The sequence below is a fragment of the Gymnoscopelus microlampas genome, assembly GCF_963454915.1.
Source record: "Gymnoscopelus microlampas genome assembly, chromosome: 20".
Taxonomy (NCBI): domain Eukaryota; kingdom Metazoa; phylum Chordata; class Actinopteri; order Myctophiformes; family Myctophidae; genus Gymnoscopelus; species Gymnoscopelus microlampas.
In genome coordinates, this window is record NC_139957.1 from 21,475,766 (window position 1) to 21,497,235 (window position 21,470).

General features: G+C 41.6%; 1 protein-coding gene across 3 annotated transcripts in view; it reads right to left on the reverse strand.

The window, feature by feature from the left end:
• pld1a (phospholipase D1a) overlaps positions 1-15,557 on the reverse strand; it is a 139,437-nt gene extending 123,880 nt beyond the window's left edge. For all 3 annotated transcript variants that reach the window (XR_014599830.1, XR_014599831.1, XM_084044842.1), the window contains exon 1: positions 15,387-15,557. The gene's annotated coding sequence lies outside the window, so the exon portion shown is untranslated. The remainder of the gene's footprint in view (positions 1-15,386) is intronic.
• Between the last annotated feature and the right edge of the window lie 5,913 nt (positions 15,558-21,470).

Consider the following 21,470-nt stretch of genomic DNA (forward strand, 5'->3'; position numbering starts at 1 on the left):
AGTGTTACATGTTACAACTGCGTATAGCTAAAATGAAAATATGCAAATTACAGATAACGATGTACTCTTCAAGCAGTATATAAAAAACTGTTAACCGATTGTTTAAAAAATAAATAAATAAATCAGGTAATAATTCATAAGAGATAAAAAATAAACTGAGCAATTGTCCTAAATTTAAGAAACAATGGTATAAATTAATAATAAATGTATATTCTGGACCAAGCTAAGGGTGACAAAAAAGTGTAGATATTGCAAGAGTGTAATGTTTAAGCTTTAAAAATGTTTTAACGACCAAACTTACATGCATGTGACATTCCTAAGGATATATGTGACAGTTCAAAGTAAAAAGGAATACATAAATATTATATATATATTTCCTGCCCATAGCATAAGAAAGGTATAATCTAATGTTCTAACATTATTGTCAATGATGCAGGAAAAGGGGCTGGTGAGTACCTGACGAGGTACAAGCATAGCATCAAAGGTCGTGAGTACAAGCAAACAGACAGTTAAAGAAATAATAAAGAAATAAAAATAAGACAGCGTCTTCTAAACAGTAAATTACCGCAAATGTCTCAGTTAAAAATGTAATGGGTGTTATGTCGCAAACCAAAGCAGAGTTTGTCTTATGTTGCTGGTACTGTGGCGGAAAGGGGCATATACAAAGGAATTGTCGGAGCAGGAAGCCTCCCAAAGTACATAAAAAGGAGGGCCTGAAACTAATAAAAAATAATGAATGTGGTATCATTGATTGGAATGTGGTTGGTCCGATGGGAATATTATCCGTCAAATACATACCTCTAAATGACAAATTAAAGTTACAACCAGGTTTGTGTCAGCAGGAAGCATTAGAAAGCATGAAACGGTTAATGGATAAAATAGAGAGAAAAGTAGGAATACCTTGCGATACCATACAGGTATCGGAGGAAGAAAAGTCATCAGTGGACTCTACTGAATGTGAGGAAAGCCCACAAACAGTAGGATCAAGGATCGTAGATACTGTTTAAATCCCAGTAAGGGTTATTAATACAGAGGACACCACACAGTACATTAACACTGTTTAGGTAAAAAAGGTATAATGACTAAAAGGTAAAATAATACAAGAAATGCATGCATCGGCGTTAGTCCCTGATAGATATATAGGCAATAGGATAACTAAATCAGACTAAAAATATCAGTTATAACTTAATTAGTTATAAAGGAGGGATATTAAGATAAAACATTTTGATAAATACTCATGCATGTTAGCTGCAGAACTTAAATCAGGGCTCAATAAGGGGGATGCATTCATCTGAATGCCCATGGTTGACGGACATAAAATATCATGCTGCTAGTGTAAGTTAGAGATATTTGTTTGTTTGTTTTTTGATTTATGTTTTAAGAGGTGTTCATAGTAAGGTATTTCCGGGAACTTTGCCACATAACAAGGCTAAGTAATAAGCAAGCCCAGGAACATTAACACCTCTATGGTATTTCCGGGAGCACAGCCAAAAGACATAAGATACCGAAGAGATATATATAGACAAGCATGAATAGACGATAGAAGTGTAAAATGCATTGATGTATTTGACTGAAAACTGTTAATATTAACTGAAAATGGTATAACATAATGTTAATAACTCTCTCTGTCCTCTAGAAAATCTGGGTCAGAGGGACGGTACAAAGAAGACTAAGTGAAAAATTATTGGTGTCCAATACAACATTTTGAGAAATATTTAAATAAGAATAGAGACTAACAATGTTTCTGATTTGTTTAGGAAAATCATCATATGGGAGAGGAGCTGTAAAACCAACAGACAGACAGGAAACACAATATTCACCAGGAATAAGTAATATCCAATTAAACAAATCAAATACAGAAGGTATATTGATTAAAATAGGATAATGGATCTCTCTGTCTCTCTCCCCTTTTGTTGTTTTTGTTTCTAGATGGTGTCCATACTTCTAATGTGCCACGAATCCTCAAACAGCCCCAGAATGTCAAGGCTTCCGAAGGCTTCCACAAAAGTAGGATAAATATTTACACCCTATATTGGAAGCATTCAATGCACACAGAATAGCGTAATATTTAAGGAATATATATTATGATATTTAATAAATTTGGAAAGGTTGTGAGTCAAGCGCCAGTTTTCCACCTGCTGCCTATAGGTTTTCAAACTATGAAAATCAGATTGCCTGAAGAAATGTAAAGCCGTCTACTACCCAGCGGTCAAGGACACATACAATGACCTGGGAGGCACATCAGCAAATCACGTGCTGTTATAGGCATCCGACGGAGAAGGTTCGTTTTTAGCCAAGTTCCGTCAAAAGGGGGGCTGCCAACATAGCAAGTCCGTCACTCAAGGACAGAGTGGTTGCACGGGTGGGAAGGAAGAAAGGCCCAAATGATAAAAGGGAGGGGGAAGAGGAGGGGAATGCACAATGCAGGGTTCCCTGGATCACGAGGACTATATTGTCCCACGTAATCATGCCCCGATTCCCGCCTCTGGCCAGACATACCTGCACAGCCACAAGGTATCCATTACACTTGCTCAAAGCCGGCCTATATAGACAGGTTGATTCTCAGGCAATACAACCCACTGTCATGGTTTAGGCAGTGACGGAAAACTGGCATTTTGAAAACACCATATGGTAAAGGAAAATGATGTGTTTTTTGTGAAATAAAAAACATTGACCAGGAGGGTACCCAATTGACACTAGGAGGGTGCCAAGTATTGATAAAGATATTTGGAATAATTGCGAAATTGTGTGTGCATTGATAGGGGGCCAGAGTGATAAATAATATGATAACATTAGGTAAACATCTGGGAAATGGCACACGAGCCAGAGGGGCAATGGGTTGGATTAAGGGGAGGATGGGAGAGCAAACTAAGAAAGTAAGAGAAAACCTAGATAAAAAATAATAATCAATATATATATATGGGACATTAGCTTGTAACAAAAATAATGTTTTTGTTGTTTTTTTTCTTTTGTTTTCAGTCAAATACACATGCGTTCTAGCACAAAATAAAGGTGGATAAAGTTACACCAGAACTAAAGTAAAATGTTATACAGGATTAAAACCTAGAAGAAAAATTAGCCTATATGACATGAGATAGGTAGGTAGAGTATGGCTAACCGTTTCCAAAGGTACATGATGACATCAAAGCCAGTACCTGAGAGGACAGATCCAACGAGTTGGTGTGGACGTGTCCGCTGTAAAGAGGGTTTGCATCACAAGACCGGACATGGGGCTACAGAAAGGCCTACGGTCATTGGTGACACAGACATCATAAGCAACCCAAGATGGGAGCCCCAGGTGCAAGTAACAAAGGACATCACGTGGACAGAAATTCTGTCACGCACACAGGCTCCTACCAGGACCAGGGTGGCCTGGTAGTGGAGACTTAAAGACAAGAACTGTCTCCCCAAGGTCAGTGGGTGGATGACACGGATCATCTCACTGTCTCCTCAGAGAGGCTGAGTGGAGGACAAAGAAGATTCCACAGGAAGAGATGTGGTAACAACAGTCGGGACAATCGTTGTCAACAGAACTATGGAACTTCAATCACAGAATCATCAAATCGGAGATAACGAGGGGAGTAATTTCGCGAAGTAAAGCGTTCTTCATCGCAAGAAAAAGCGTGTTTCAGACCATCGACCTTCCAAGAATGTGATTAATTTATCTGTCATACTAACAGCAAAATGGGACACATGTGGCGAAAAGGTATTTTAGCCAAGGAGGGAGGTGAAAGGAAAGATAGGCAAAACATTTTAAATAAAGAAAATGACATATTAGTTAAGGAAAAATGTAATCCAGGATGTTTTGGATGTGTTGTCTTCATCACAGATTCATGAAGATTATAACACTGGAATTGATGGAAAAGGATACGGCGGGACAGTCAAACCCAAATTGTCACAACTGACCGCCCCCCAAAATTGATTTCTCAGCGATCACCCCACGCGACAAACGGTGAGCTAAACATGCAGCACGAACAAACTAATTGACTTTGTCGTGATTTGTTCCTGTTGCATACCTCTAAGGTGCGCGTCGGTAAGGTCCAGAGTCAGATCACAGGTAAGAGCTTTAACTGCTCAACCTATTTCTGGACAAATGGTTCAACCTTATGAACCCGCGTCCGGATTTGAGCCCCGTCTGGGACTCTCTCCGGAGGGAAAGTGACGCTGATAAATACTCAAGGTGAACCTGACAATGATTAATGCCAATACAAGGGTAGCATGAGTAATCTCAGATTCACGGACATGGATCTGAAAGGGACATAGGAGGGTGTTGGCGAATCATTGTCACACTGAGAGTTTTTGCTATGTTTATGATTTTATGATTTCATTATTTGAAGTGATTGACCCTTAGGGGTATTGTATTATATTACGGGAGGAAATGAGTAATTGCTAAATATAATGTAATGATTTATGCCTAGAAAAAATTGAAACGGCATTGCAGAAAACGCATGGAGTGTAATGTAAGGATTGTATCATATACAAGTGTGAAATAAAAATGTTATTGTTCTATGGAAAATATTGGAATACAGACTAAGATGACGAAAGGCTCAAAATAGGCTAAGGAATTTATTCAGTAAAAAACTTAACATTTATTGAGTAAGACGGTTAAGAAAAGGTATTCAACAGGTAAAACACATCAGCCTCTTTTGGCTGATGATGTCACAGGTTTTCATCTAAACAAAGAGTACAGTAAGAACAGCAGTTATTAAAATAGGGAACGTTTTCAATGCTAAACCATGTTTATCGTGGTGCAAGGTGCCCATGAGAAGGAGTCTTCTCATGAGCTGCTTATGCCATAGATTCGTAAGAATCCCGGTGGTAACCGGGATTAGGAGGGTATGTCAATGTCTTTTGTTAGTATCTATGCATAATTTACTTATAAAGCTGTGTATTATAAGACAGCCCTGTGGTTAACAGAGAGTTAAAGGCTGAGGCCTGAAAGGATAGCCAGAAGTTGAACCTGAGGAGAACACAGTGACTTCGCACTTCTGATTCAGGGCTATTATGGTCCCTTAGTGTGACCACATCTGAAGGCTGCCAACCAGCACCTGACCTAGGCTCCTTAATGTTGGCCCTTGTAAGGTCAAGACGATCGCATGATAGGTGGACTGGTCAGTGGGTGTGATATTAATAGTGAGATATTACGACAGCTGTCATCTGGGGTGTCTTCCGATATTGTGAAATAAGTGCCCATCTGTCTGTATATAGGGAGACACAGAAGGTCTCTGTGTGAGAGAGATTGCTCCAACGCACCCGATGCCTCAACCCGCTGCTAACTACTAACCAACCTGTGTACTGTGTTCAATTGTTTGGCAATAAACTCGAGGTTAAGTTGACTCCCAGAAAAGCATTGTCTGGTCTACACATTTCTACAAGTATCCAGGAAATACATCCACAACCTGAAGCCGATTCTGCATGTCTCCTACATCTCAACAGTATTCTGAAAAACGTGTGTTTCTATATCAGTGGTGCTCAATCTTTTTCATGTCAAGGACCCCCAAAACTATATGTATTTGGCCACGGACCCCCATCAAAATATTTAGTTCCAGGGACCCCAGAAGCAAAGATTTGAGTTAAAAATGTTCGCTTTAAAAAAAAAATATATATATATATATTCAGAAGATTTGCACACATTTTCACGATTTTTCAAAAATAGCAGATCTACAAGCTCGTAGCGCGGCACTCGGTGCCGCTCTATGAGCTTGTATATCTGCTATTTTTGTATAGCCCAAAGAGTAAAATAATGCTTTTTAGCTCAAATTTAAAAATGACACAGTTCCAGGTCTTAATGGGTAATGATAGCTGGGTTTAACCTAAGTATTGAACCTAAGTATTGAATAGTTTGATTATACTGAGTTTATCTTTTGCAGGGCTGGGTCCATCAGGTAGTTGTTATTATACATGTATAATGTACATTTAAAGCTTCTATTTTGTAAGCAATGAATGGACACAACACTGCCAATATCTGCAATAATAGTCAACATCCGAAATGTTGACTATCAACCATCTTCGATGGCAATCTTAGAAACAGAAATCTTTTTTTTTTTTTATTATTCTTTAAGACCGGGAACGCATCTGTGTGTCATTTTAAGATTTCTTTGGCTATTCAAAAATAGCAGATACACAAACTCATAGTTATGAGCTTGTAGATCTGCTATTTTTTGAAAAATCATGAAAAGTTGTGCAATTTTTTTTTTTTCATTTTTTTTTTTGCGGACATTTGTAATTCAAATCTTTGCTTCAGGGGGTTCCTGGAACTAAATAGTTTACAAATGCTTGCTTTAGAAAACATACAATCCAAGATATCGCCACACATTTTCACGATTTTTCAAAAAATAGCAGATCTACAAGCTCATAGCGCGGCACTCGGTGCCGCGCTATGAGCTTGTAGATCTGCTATTTTTGAATAGCCCAAAGACATGTAAAAATGACACACAGATGCGTTCCCGGTCTTAAATGGGTTAAAAGGATGGACTTTTGATTGAATCGTTGAAAGAACGATTTGCCATTGAATTACGCTACACTGTGCAACACCACTAGTTTAGTGGACTGAGAGGAATTAGTCCTTCAGCCGGCGACAGTCCAAATGTGTGTTTGTCATGCATGTGAACTTAAAATACCAGACTAAGTATTTATGACAGGACAGTATCTCCCTGCACTAAGAATACCCATGATGATGACCCACTGCAGGCCTGACCCCTCCACAGCAGAGGTCAACTCCAGAACGGCACGATGACATGGAATGAAGAAAAGGACTCACACACACACACACACACACACTTGCATACGGACACTATAGATTCGGTTATCTCTGTGCCTGCAAATAGACGGGGGAGATAGAAAGAAGAAAAAAAAGAGAGAGAGCGAGGGGGCGAGGAGGACTAGGGCTGTCGCGATTACGCATTTAAGTTGACGATTAATTGTCAACTCAAAATAATTGCGAATTAACGATGTAATTGTGCTTCTGTCGTTGAAAATTATCGGAATAAAAATGACATTTCCGTTTCTGGCTTTTAGCTTTCGTAAAGCAAAAGTTGCACAGGGCAGATATGACAAATAACACATGTTTAATTACTTAACACTTAAAAATAAACATTAATAGTGGAAATAGCCGATCTATAAGCTTGTAGATCGGCTATTTCCACTATTTTTTTAAATACATGACATTTTTTAACATGGAATTGATCATGACGATTATACAAAAATAATTGCGATTATAAAAAATAATTGCGATTATAGACGATTACGTAATAACTGTGACAGGCCTAATAAAGGAGGACATGATGAGAGGAGTAGTTTGAAGGGAGTTATCTCTCTCTCTCCTCCGTTCCTATGGAACGCTGCTGGCACTTCCTGCTTCCTGTCCTGTCGTTTTGGTGATTGTTACGACAGGCGCGGGGGGGGGACTTGCCGTTATAAATAAAACGGGGCGGCAGTCAAGGGTGCGCTCGCTCTCCTCTCTGAAGAACATCAAGCCTCCAACTCAAAACGTCAATTGGTCCCCAATCGATACGCTAAACCGCTGGAGGAAGAAATAAGAGACCGCTGGGGGGGGGGGGGGGGGGTGTTTGGGACGATAAAGCAGCGGCGGTGAGAGGGGAGAAATTAGGAGAGCAAGAGAGAAGGAAGGAGGCATTGATCCTCACACAGTGGGTCTCATCGTGGTCATGAAGGTTGAAAAACCTCACCGCACGACACGTGTAATATATGGGCTCTCAAAAAGCACTTAGAACCTGCTGTTGGGGGATCTCGCGCCCGCCGCGTGCCGAACGGGTTTTTAGACCGCAAGGGTGTGTGAGTGTTTTAAGCCAGTGGTTCTCAACCTGTGGGTCGGGACCCCCAGCGAGGTCCCCACATGATTCTGGGGGGGGGTCCCCAGATGACATTGAAGTGACAATTTATGGACTTTTAAGACCTTTTTAATATCTAAAAAAATAAAAGGAAATTAAAGAAAAGAAAAAGACCATTACTGCATCAAAAGTAATCAACAAACTATACTATAAAACATTGGCCAAATTGTCAAATAATATAAGAAAGAGGCAAATATTGTGAAAATAGCCGATCTACAAGCTCACAACGCCTCGCAACGCGAGGCGTTGTGAGCTTGTAGATCTGCTATTTTCACAATATTTATCTGTGGAACGGAGTCAAACAAAATGGGGGGTCCCCAGTTCAAATATGATTATTTTGGGGGTCACGGCCTGAAAAGGTTGAGAACCACTGTTTTAAGCCAGTAAGACCTGAAGCCGATTCTATAAATGTCTTCTAAATCCCAACAGTATTCTGAAAAACCTATGTTTCTATATCAGCGGTGCTCAAACTTTTTGATGTCAAGGACCCCCAAAATGATTTGCATTTGGCGGCAGACCCCCCCCCCCCGTCTCAAAATAAGTTGTTCCAGGGACCCCCAGAAGCAGAGACTTGAGTTAAAAATGTCCGCTTTAAAACGATATAAAGATTTGCACGCGTTTTCACGATTTTTCAAAAATAGCAGATCTACAAGCTCGTACGAGCTTGTAGATCTGATATTTTTGAATAGCCAAACTTTAAAATAATTCTTTTTTTTTGCTCAAATCAAGAAGTGACACAGATGCGTTCCAGGTTAAGCCAAATGCCTAAAATGTAGGAGAGCTAATGGTTGGAGTGGATTCAGAAGATGCTTGGCTGACTGACATATTCTGAAATATATTGTATATTGACCGGACACTCCCCAACATGTGAAGTCCTCCTCCACCTTTAAGCTCTTTTCATCACCACCGACAGTTTACCACCTGCTGCAACTTGTGCCAACTTCTGGTTCGTTCAACATTCAAGGCACACTTACTACAGATGTTCAATACAACCCCACGACACATTTTAACCATTCATTCTCATCCTTATCAAATCACATCAAACATACGGTGCTAGAATAAGCCGCAAATAAGATGCGTCGGCAGGTGAAGCATCTGAATGAAATAACCGCAACTTAATACTCCAGTCCTTGTAAACCAATAATTCAAATACAAGACATATTTGAAAGGTGTCTTACTTATCCAGACAGCTGAGCTGGGATATGATTTAACAACAGTCATTTAATTAAACCAGTCAGTGTTGACAGTGGTGGAAAGTAACTAAGTACATTTACTTAAGTAAAATTTTTAGGTATTTGTACTTTAATTGAGTATTTCCAATTTCCAATACTTTTACTTCTACTCCACTACATCTCAGAGGCAAATATTGTACTTTTACTCCACTACATTTACTTGAAAACTTTAGTTACTAGTTACTTTTCAGATATAAATTATGATATTATGAAACATACTTTAACCACTTTAAACCTATTTTATACCAAGACTATTTGAAAATAGCAGATCTACAAGCTCACAACGCGTCGCATCGCGACGCGTTGTGAGCTTGTAGATCGGCTATTTTCAAATATATAGTAGTTTTACTTTTGGTACTTTAAGTACATTTTGATGCCAATACTTTTGTACTTTTACTCAAGTAAATTTTTAATTCTGGACTTTTACTTGTAACAGTGCAGTTTTATATTGCAGTATTGGTACTTTCACTTAAGTAAAGAATTTGAGTACTTTTTCCACCACTGCATGTTGAGATTAGGAACACATTCGCTACGGCACGCACACAGAGATAGCTGAACGATTTGTACGCTCATGAAGATATTACATACATGCACACACACACACACACACGATAAAGATATCACGGGCTTTAGCTTGGCATTTACAGCGCGTGTGGTGCCAGGCTCCTCATGGCACAGATGGCACAAAGAGAGGGAGGGAAGAAGATGGAGGGAGGGAGAGAAAGACGAATGAGAACGAGAGGTCTGTGACACCTCTCTTTCTGTGCCCACTCTAAAGCTGACTGTTATCTAATCCTTCACACCATGGTTATGGGGATAGAGGCAGAGAGAGAGAGAGAGAGGCATAGATGACAGAAAAAAAAGGAGAAATCGTCATCATCATCCCCAGTGTGCTGCCCTGTCTTTACAACACAAGGCTTCATTGTATTATTTCTCTCTTGCGCTTTTATTATTTCAGTTGCTCTCTCTCTCTCTCTCACATCCCACTTTTCTCCCTCTCTTTGAGTCAGCCCAGTCTATGCCTGGAAAATACATCACTGTAGCTGGTGCCTAGACCACTAAACCAACGGACAGGGTGTTCCACAAGCGCTGGCTGGATAACAGAACATTAAAATATTTCCAGCCAGCTACTTTTCTGATGCCTTTTTCTATGAGCTTACAGCCAGCCTCTGATCGTCCCATTGATGTAAAGAGCCTTACATCCAATACAAAAAATGGTTACTCACTGCTTGTTTGCGTGACCTACGGTACATGCAGTTGTCAGATACTGGTCATAATTGCACAATTTGCCATTGGTTTTGTGCCGACAAGGCACGACACGTCCCAAAGTGGACAATCATGCACTTGTGATGGATTGATTGATTGATTTATTGATTGTGTCCAATTCATCTTAAAAACATACAGCTCCGCAAAGAGAGCCAAACAGCACCACACATTAAAAACTAAACTACAAAGTTGGGATAACAACCCAACTAAGGCTTACTTCCATTGTGGTACCTTAGGTAAAGGGTGCAGGGGGCAGGAGAGCAGATCTACATTGGCAAGAATGGCAATAACCTCAACTGTGCTAAAGTACTAACATTACAATAGCATACAATAATGAATAACTGAACGCTGTGTGGCCCCATGCACACAGCATTAAGTGTGTTAGCCTGGTTCTGTACAGCATCAGTAAATACCTCAATGCACACCGCATACAATAAGGTCCGGTTAAGGATAATTCCTTTAGGATAATTCCTTTTAACAGGTTGTTCATGAAAGTCCTTGCGGTCTTGTTTCCAATGAGAACCTGTGAGCAATTAGGGGTTAAGAGTCTTGCTCAGGGACAAATTTCATTTCATCGACACATACGCTGACCTGGCCTGGAACCGAACCTGGGGCAACCAGGGCCTCTGGCTCCCTAGGCGGGCTCACTAACCATTCAGCTATGGCCGCCCCGGTTCTGTACATAATCACTAGATAGATACATCAATACTTCACTAAAAACAATAGACAAAGCATCCCACTACAATTGACCATCTGAGCCATCTTCAAGCATCAGCTTGAAACCTCCCAAGCAACTGATCATATTAAAAGGTTTCCTGGCAACCTGCTACATAGAAAAGGATAAGCGTGGCACCTAGGTTGTTATTCAAATCTAGGAAGAACAAAGTCTGCAGAGAAATAGCTGTGAACATCCCTTACACCATTGGTTCTCAAAGTGGGGTCTGGGGACCCCCAGGGGTACTTGAGGGGGTTCCAGGGGGTCCCCACCCAGCTAAATGATGGATGGGAACCAAATGGACCCTTATCGGTCTGTAACTCTGAGAGTGTACAAATGGAACCAAATGGACGGGTCCATTTGGTTCCATTTGTACACTCTCAGAGTTAAAGTAACATTGATTTTACAATATGAATTGGGGTCCCAGAGATATAAATGCCATTAAATGGGGGTCCTTAGCCTAAATGCATGTCAAACTGGGGGTCCTTGAAATTAAAATGGTTGAGAATCACTGCTAGAGATCCGTAAAAATCTTCTCTTATGGGGGTCCCCTGGCTTATCTTTACAAATGGGGCTCCACGGGCTAGTAACTGTCAATTTGGGGGTCCTTGACATGAAAAAGTTTGAGAACCACTGCCTAACACAGTTGAAGTATTTCATTTAGGTATTTAGACGCACCACTCCATCTGAGAGACTCGAGCATCCACTTTCAGCCACACCCAATGCTGTCATGAGAAGAGTCACGGTGAGTTATAATGGGGAGATTCAGAATAATAATACTTAACTTGTTTTGAAACGTCTGAAGCCTGTGTGAAAAGCCCTGGACTCACTGTCTTTGACTATATTGCTTCAAAGTACGAAAGAGGTATGGAAGTGGAAGGGGAAAAGGAAACGGAAAAAAGAAAAGCACCGGACGAGTTGTACAACGCGATTATTGTCGTACACTAAAACAGTGGTTTTCAACCAGTGGTCCGGGGACCACCAGTGGTCCTTGAGGGAGTACCAGGGGGTCCCCAGCAAAATGAGTTAACATAGCGTCACAATCATTTTAACCACTTAGCTTTGGCTATTCAAAAATAGCAGATATACAAGCTCATAGCGTGGCACCGAGTGCCGCGCTATGAGCTTGTAGATCTGCTATTTTTGAAAAACCTTGAAAAAGTGTGCATATCTTTGAATATTTATATTTTTTTTAAGCAAAAAATAACTGATATCTTTGCTTCTAGCGGTTTCTGGCACAAAACATTTTCAGATGGTGGTCCACGGCCAAATGTATAACAATTTAGGGGTCCTTGGCATGAAAAAGGTTGAAAACCACTGCACTAAAAGACTTGGACACATATATTTGTGTTTTCAAATTCAATGTCCATTCTGTGTGATGAAGCTCTTACAGTGCCCAATAAATATTTAAAATAAAATATAAAATGGCACTGTTGATGGTCTAAATGTCTCCTATGTATGTATGTCTAGGTCCTCTTAAGAATAGATGATCAGTTAGAATATTGAACATCAATATACGGTCTGTAAATATCACAATATCACTTTTTAAGCCATATCGGCCGGCGGTATTTTGACTGACATCTGGACTGCATTTACTACAGTTGTGTGTGTGTGTGTGTGTGTGTGTGTGTGTGTGTGTGTGTGTGTGTGTGTGTGTGTGTGTGTGTGTGTGTGTGTGTGTGTGTGTGTGTGTGTGTGTGTGTGTGTGTGTGTGTGTGTGTGTGTGTGTGTGTGTGTGTGTGCGTGCGTGCGTGTCACATATGTATGTATGTCATGTATGTATGCAACCTTTATTTAACCAGGAGACTCACATTGAGGTTCAAGACCTCATTTCCTCAATTCTGGTGTGAGCAGAATGTTCCAGTGTGTGACGGTGGCATTCCACTTTGTTTAGTTTTTACACCATCCGTTTAATAATTGACATATTGCAAACTTTGCATGCCGGCTGCTCATAAAAACGGCACAATAAGGCTAAGGTAAATACACAGACAGGCACGCTGCATGCACACACACACACAAAGAAAGGTCATGAAGAAAATAGGTCAGATCAGGTGCCTACTGATTGACAACAGAACCTGAAAACCTTGTATCACAAATCCTGCATAATCTGGATCACCAACAACCCTGACAATGCAAACACAGACAGAGAAGGGGTGGGGGGGGGGGAGGGGGGGGGTGAAAGGAAGGGGTAGAAAGAGAGAGGAAAAGCAACTTCTCTTTTCCCATGACATTCCAGTTGCTGCAGCTGACTTTCACAGCAGGGTGCGAGCATATCAGTGAACGCAGACACGCACGTACGCACACGCACGCGCACACACACGGTTTTTATTAGTTAAATAAGACTCATACTAAAATGGAAAAATGTATTGAGTTAACTGAAACTAAAATAAATAATTCATAAAATAATAAAATAATAAACAACACTACAGCTAAACCCAATTGCACCGATGCATCTTTACAACAATTATGCCAGGGAATTTTCAAAAATAGCAGATCTACAAGTTCATAGCGCGGCACTCGGTGCCGCGCTATGAGCTTGTAGATCTGCTATTTTTGAATGGCCAAAGTATGAAATATGGTTAAAGTGGTGAAAATGACTCTGACGCTATATTGATTTGCTGGGGACCCCCTGGTACCCCCCCCCCCCCGCACCCCCACCCCACGCCCCAAGGACCCCTGGGGGTCCCCGGACCCCACTTTGAGAACCTATGCGTTAGTGCATAGGCTCGTAAATGATGGCATTTAGATGATACATACCATAATACCTTCAATCCAAACTACATATTTGCGATGAGCAAACTGACACAAGGATGGATGAGCCTATACGGTATACACACGCACCTGCACACACACTCCCATCCAAAACAAACACAGTGTTCACACGGTAGTAGGCTAGGGCTGTTAGACAAGGGGCCCACATTCTGCCAACAGGAACAGCACAGAAACGAAGAAATGTCAAAGACCCATGTCTCATCTCCACGTACACAAAGACTGACAGCAGTGGTGTAAAGTGACTCAGTACATTTACTCAAGTATTGTACTTAAGTACAATTTTTAGCTACTTTTACTTTACTGGAGTATTTTCCAATTTTCAATACTTTTACTTCTACCCCACAATACATCCCAGAGGAAAGTATTGTACTCTTACTCCACTACAATAATTTGACAATCATCAAGTAACGAGTAACTAAAGTTATTACGAAACGTACATTAACCTCTTTAGCCATATACAATCTACAAGCACACAACCTGTAGATCTGTTGTTTTCAAAAGATTTCTATACATTGTACAATGACATGGGACCTTTCTACATAATGAGTACTTCTACTTTTTGGTACTTTAAGTACATATTCATGCCAATACTTTTGTACTTCTACTCAAGTACATTTTTAATATCGAACTATCGAGTATTACAACGTTGTGGTATTGATACTTTTACCTAAAAAAAAATTTACTTCTTCCATCACTGACTGACACATTGCAAACAGGATGCGTTATGACATGAATACATTACATTACTGAGAGAAAACACATTCAACAGACACTTGTAGCAGCAGGCACAACAGTCTATGTGTGTGTATGTATATGTGTGTGTGTGTGTGTGTGTGTGTGTGTGTGTGTGTGTGTGTGTGTGTGTGTGTGTGTGTGTGTGTGTGTGTGTGTGTGTGTGTGTGTGTGTGTGTGTATGCATGCATGCATGCAGTGGTGGAAAAGGTACTCAAATTCTTAAAAATTCGTAAAAGTACCAATATTACCAATATAAAAAATACTCTGTTACAAGTAAAAGTCCGGAATTAAAAATGTACTTCAATTATTACTTCATTATATCATAGTTTATATTTGAAAAGTAATTAGTAACTAAAGTTTAAGTAAATGTAGTGGAGTAAAAGTACACTATTTGCCTCTGAGATGTAGTGGAGCAGAAGTAAAAGCATTGGAAATTGGAAATACTCAAGTACTAAAGTACAAATACCTCAAGATTGTACTTAAGTACAGTACTTAAAGCAAATGTACTTAGTTACTTTCCACCACTGTGTGTGTGTGTGTGTGTGTGTGTGTGTGTGTGTGTGTGTGTGTGTGTGTGTGTGTGTGTGTGTGTGTGTGTGTGTGTGTGTGTGTGTGTATGTATGTATGTATGTATGTATGTATGTATGTACATTACAAAAACTAATGCCAGTGTCAGAACTGCTATTATGAAAAACGCTCTGAAATATAGCCCACAACATGGACACAAATAGATCTGTACTGGAGAGAGAGAGAGAGAGAGAGAGAGAGAGAGAGAGAGAGAGAGAGAGAGAGAGAGAGAGAGAGCGTGTTACCAACCTGCTCTTTTTGTGGACATGAAGTCCACATGTTGCTTATGTCTGATTAAGCCACCGGATCCAATGGACTTTATAAGTACACTCTCTGGACGATCAACACAGTGGGATCTACACGGGCTTGGTTGGTTGGTAGGTTGACAGACAGACAGACAGCTGTGTGCGCCTTCTCTCGTCAAACTGTGTCTGACTGACTGGACAAACTAACTAATGCTCAACTCTCCACTAACTCATCCAGGAGGGAGGGGCTCTCCCCGGATGGTAGACCAATCACTGGCCACGGAGAGCCAAGTCCCTCCTACAAGGGCTCCTGTCATTGGTTTTTAGAGAGTGTCGGAATTCGGGCTGGGAGGGGCTGGAAGGGAGGGGTAATCGGTGGAGAAAATAATGTGTGTGATCATCTGTCGCTTGTCTCGCCAATCAATGACTCTCTCTCTCTCTCTCTCTCTCTCTCTCTCTCTCTCTCTCTCTCTCTCTCTCTCTCTCTCTCTCTCTCTCTCTCTCTCTCTCTCTCTCTCTCTCTCTCTCTCTCTCTCTCTCTCTCTCTCTCTCTCTCTCTCAACAGTGGAACAAAACAATCAAAACAAAACAATGTATGAATAAATATTGAATATAAATGGGCATTAAATAAAAGTGTTAACAGAGCTGCAGTTACATTGCAACTTTGAGGGAAGACTATCTTTAAATGAAATAGTTTTACATCCATATAGGAAAGGTATATAAGGTCATAATAAATTCAATTATGAAATTATGAAAAATATTTGTATTATTATATTGTTTTGATATTTTTGTCAGAAACATACAAGAACAGCCCCCCTACACACAAGTACGCGCGCGCGCGCGCGCACACACACACACACACACACACACACACACACACACACACACACACACACACACACACACACACACACACACGCACGCACGCACGCACACGCACACGCACACAGCAGCTTGACAAGTGGCCCTGCATCCATAGAGCCTGCATCAGACATATTAGTTCCGATAGGAACACACACACTCCATAAAAGCACCTCTTTCCCCATCTGGTGGAGAAAGGGGTGTATTGCACTCGCTGCACACCCAACAGAAAATGCACTCAAGTTCAAACTAAGTTTACGTGGTTAAAAAGTTGTTATGAAGTACCTTTAGGTAAACTTCTGTTTTGATTTGGCACTGAAATGAAATTGACTTTACTTTTTTGGGTCGAGGTCAATGGTAGGACAAACAGAAACACTGGTGTTAACATGTAACAAATGACCAGGACTTTGACCTCAAAACCACACACTTATCAACCACACCCTGTAATGTCATGAGACAAAATAACACCCATCGACTCATCAACACACTCATATATCTACCACCCCCACTGCGGCAGGGTTGCCAGATCCGCTTATTATAATGTCGCCGCAAGATTTTATTTGAAAATAGCCGATCTACAAGCTCACAACGCGTCGCATCGCGACGCGTTGTGAGCTTGTTGATCTGCTATTTTCAAATAGCTGATGTATATGTTAAAGTGCTCACGTGGCCCATAGCCGCTTCTTTTGGGCTGGTTTTCCTAGACCTGGTTGCTTGTTTGTCTCACATAATCTGGCAACACTGCCCACTGGGCCTACAGTCCTCCTGAACTGTACAAACTATCTGTCTGCCATATAATACAATATAATATAGAGATTATATACAGTAGCCTATATGGCATACATACAGAATAGCAGTAAATACTTAAGAAAGATTCAACCGTGGGAGATGAACTGTGGACATTCGCCATGCTGTGTGTGCCATAAGCAGGGATGGCAGATACAAATAATGAGTAGCCTATATAATCCACGTTCAGACCCTTACCACCTCCTATGTCCTATTGAACCATCAAAAGAACACTTTTCAACATGCCTGTTGTACACAGGTAAAATCCTCTGTGTGCTTTTAAAGGCAGCTCTCTGGCTTCACATATTCTCATGCTCTGGAAAGAGCTTGTACTTTCAGTTTTCCCATTCTGTTCGGAAAGCAGATTGAAATTATTTTATAGCCAAAAAATATCCGATATACAAGCTTACAATGTTAAAATATAAAAAAAAAGGCCCCAAAACTATATACTGTATAGGCACACTACCCCCCCCCACCCCCCCCCCACACACACACACACACACACACACACACACACACACACACACACACACACACACACACACACACACACACACACACAAAGAAGTATAAATACAACAGCAGACACACAAGATGGGTTACATACCTGATGCAGTGAAAAAAAGAAAGTTATTACACAGACTGCAAGCAACTGAATGGTCTGCCAGCACTGTGCCCCGAGCGTTGTCTGTCCTGTCACTATACACACACACACACACACACTAGTGTGTGTGTGTGTGTGTGTGTGTGTGTGTGTGTGTGTGTGTGTGTGTGTGTGTGTGTGTGTGTGTGTGTGTGTGTGTGTGTGTGTGTGTGTGTGTGTGTGTGTGTGTGTGAAAGATAGAGAGAGAGAGATTCAGTGGTCATAAACATGATGTCATGCACTTTGTACTGTTAGTGGCGTGTCCTGGGGACAACATTAGCATTATGTTTGCAGAACTGCCGGTTGTTGTTTGCACTGCCCCGTGTTTCATCCAACACTCTCTCTCTCACACACACACACACACACACACACACACACACACACACACACACACACACACACACACACACACACACACACACACACACACACACACATGCATGATGCACTACTACGTAGCTGATGCAGTGAAAGGTGATCTCTCAGACAGACAGGGGGTGTGAATGAAACACGTGGCCTGAATGCACCTTGTGTTCTCTCTGCCCTCTGTGATTGGCAGTCTTTATGTTGGTTGTATTATCCATTGCATTGGATGTCCTGTTCCTGACACACCAGCTCTCTCTCTCTCTCTCTCTCTCTCTCTCTCTCTCTCTCTCTCTCTCTCTCTCTCTCTCTCTCTCTCTATATATATATATATATATATATATATATATATATATATATATATACATATATATATATATATATATACACATTTCTCCCTCTCTCAGAATGATTCAATGGTCAGAATAGTGTCTCTTGGTAAACATGAGCAAAGGGCAGAGATAAAAAATGAATACGTTCTGATGTATTTGTCTAAATGTCCCAGCCCCAGATACATTAGGACCACATGGACGTTTAACCAATAACAGAAAGGTATTGTAAGCTAAGGCAATTAATTCCATGTGACTGAAAGTCAAGTATAAATAATAATCACTTATTTCCGGCAAGTGGTACGAATAAGTGTACTAAGTCCCATCTACACCAGTGACCTGCTCCAGGAAGGTTACAAAAGGAAAGTGGGAAAATAAATGTGGGTCTAGATTACACTGGGACCACTACACTGCTACTTTTCATCCTCAGCCAGGCTGGGGGGGGGGGGGGCTTGACAACTCTGGCTGGCTGACTGTGCTGGAAGCTAGTCTACAGTAACTGTTTCTGTGATTGCCTTCCTTTTCACACTAAAATTGATTTTTATTGTAACTGGCAGTTTATTCCTGGACCTTGGAAAGTGAGAGTGTTTGAGTGTAATAGCCCCCTTGGTGCTTGGTACGCATCTGTGTGCGCACGCGCGCGCGCCATACACACACACACACACACACACACACACACACACACACACACACACACACACACACACACACACACACACACACACACACACACACACACACACACACACACACACACACACACACACACACACACAAATTCCTCAACCTGCAGGTGGCGTTGCAGCACTAACCTCTCTACTAGAGACCCCCACCTCACCCACAAACCCACCAGGCAGCATGCATGCAGCATCACCACCACACCAGCTGGACATCAGAGTGTCTATCGGTGATGACGACTGACCAGCAAAGGTTCCATTGACTGACTGAACGCACACACGTTATAGCTTTGGACTTGACCGAAGAAGTTGGTCCCTATACATCAGTGGTTCTCAAAGTGGGGTCCGGGGACCCCCAGGGGTCCTTGAGGGGGTTCCCCAGCAAAATGTGTGAATATAGCATCACAATAACTTTAGCCTTTTATACTTTGGCTATTCAAAAATAGCAGCTATACAAGCTCATAGCGCGGCACCGAGTGCCGCGCTATGAGCTTGTAGATCTGCTATTTTTGAAAAATCTTGAAGATTCGTGCAAATATTTGAATATATTTATTTTAAAGTGAACATTTCAACACAAATCTTTGCTTCTGGGGGTCCCTGGCACAAAAAAAATTCAGATGGGGGTCCGCGGCCAAATATATATCAAGTTGGGGGTCCCTGGCATGAAAAGGTTTGAGAAGCACTGCCCTACATGATATCTATCCCAACTCCCACCCCCACTGTGTATAGCGATTGAGGAACGGTTTTTACGCAGGCGCTGGTCTGTGTACATCAGTGGTTCTCAAAAATATGCCTCTTTCTTATATCATTTGACAATTTGGACAATGTTTTAGTATAGTTTGTTGATTACATTTGATGCAGTATATGGTATTTTCCTTGTTTTTTTTCCCAGGTAAAAAGAACCCCAACCCCACCCCTCCCTGGGGGGGTCCCGAACCACAGGTTGAGAACCACTGCATTACTACACTTACAAGCCCTGTCTGACTCACCGTCACATGCTGCTGGGTTGCCAGACTTGCCACTCATCACTCGTTTAACCCTCTTTGATTTTTGTCTGACGCGCAAAGCTGGAGTTGTGCGCTCTGCTGCTGGAGGAGAGAACACTACACATCGGACGTGGGTTGCGCGTGAAAATTCTAATAGTTTTCTTTCCAAAAAAAAACAACGTCTCTGACAAAGAGCGAAGATGCTGGATATAATCTGTCTCTGATCCAAAAATGTTCAACCATATCGGACATTATACTTTTTCTTTTAGAGAGAGGAAGCCCAACGGACGGATTGCCTGCATGCGCTTTGTTTGTTGACGTGTTTCCTAAATTGGAATACGCTTCCGAAAGCTTGATCTTTTATGTGCTAATTGTTAAACAAACACACGCGCACTCATCTTTTAGGTGCATTGACACCGACCACTGCGCTGCCCTTGCGGTGCCGTGCGCGTCACTCACACAGGAGGATGAAGTGGATGCTTTCGAACAGGGTTTTAAAAACGGACTGATATTCATGACACGCAGGCTCTGGGGAGGAGAAGACTATAGACTAGGCTACATGTTGCCAGTGGAGTCTTTTTTTTCAAGACCTTTCAGAGTCCGGAGCTCATGATTGCATTTTTGCTTCTTCTTCTTCTTCTTCCTATTCTTCTCCATCACTGGAGGTTTAATACAAAAAAAAGTTTGTTTTCATCAAGCATCTTTTTTTTTGTTTTACGCACGGTGTGGCACTGCGCTCCAGTGCTCTGTCTGAGAGCATGATGGTGATGAATGGAGGGTTAAGAGGGTGGTGGATGGCGTCCCCCGGACCCGGGGTGCCTTAAAACCAGGGGTCTTCAACGTTTTTTTCCCCCCCCCAGGCCAACAAGGACCCCCTTAGCTGAGAGACAGTCAGATGAAGCAGGGACCCCCGCTACATATTGTAGTATAAAATCGTGTCGCAGATTACCCCATAGCCCCATAGCCCCCATAGCTTTCATGGATAGCTTCATATAGAGCTGTTTGGCAGCACTGTTCATCAGTGAGTGTTGGATTGTTCGTGTGTATTTTCAGACATTTAACCACTTAAACTGTCAATATAGGCCTACTTGGCAAATTCGACTTTTCACCCTGTGCTTTTTTCCGCCGTCTACACCAAACCTCTTCACCAAAAACAGCCGATCTACAAGCTCACAACGCCTCGCGCTGCGAGGCGTTGTGAGCTTGTAGATCTGCTACTTTTGGCTAAAGTCCTCCTGAGAAAAGGGATGCTGTAGGGTTCAAGTGTTTCATGTAAACAAAACAAAAATCCTATCACACAAAATCCTACCCCCCCCCCCTGCAGCGTCTCTGAGGACCCCCAGCAGGGGCCACGGACCCCCCCCTGTTGAAGACCCCTATACGCTTATACTGTCCAGGGGGCACAGCCGTGGTGCATGGCCCCCCGCGGATGACAGCAGCATC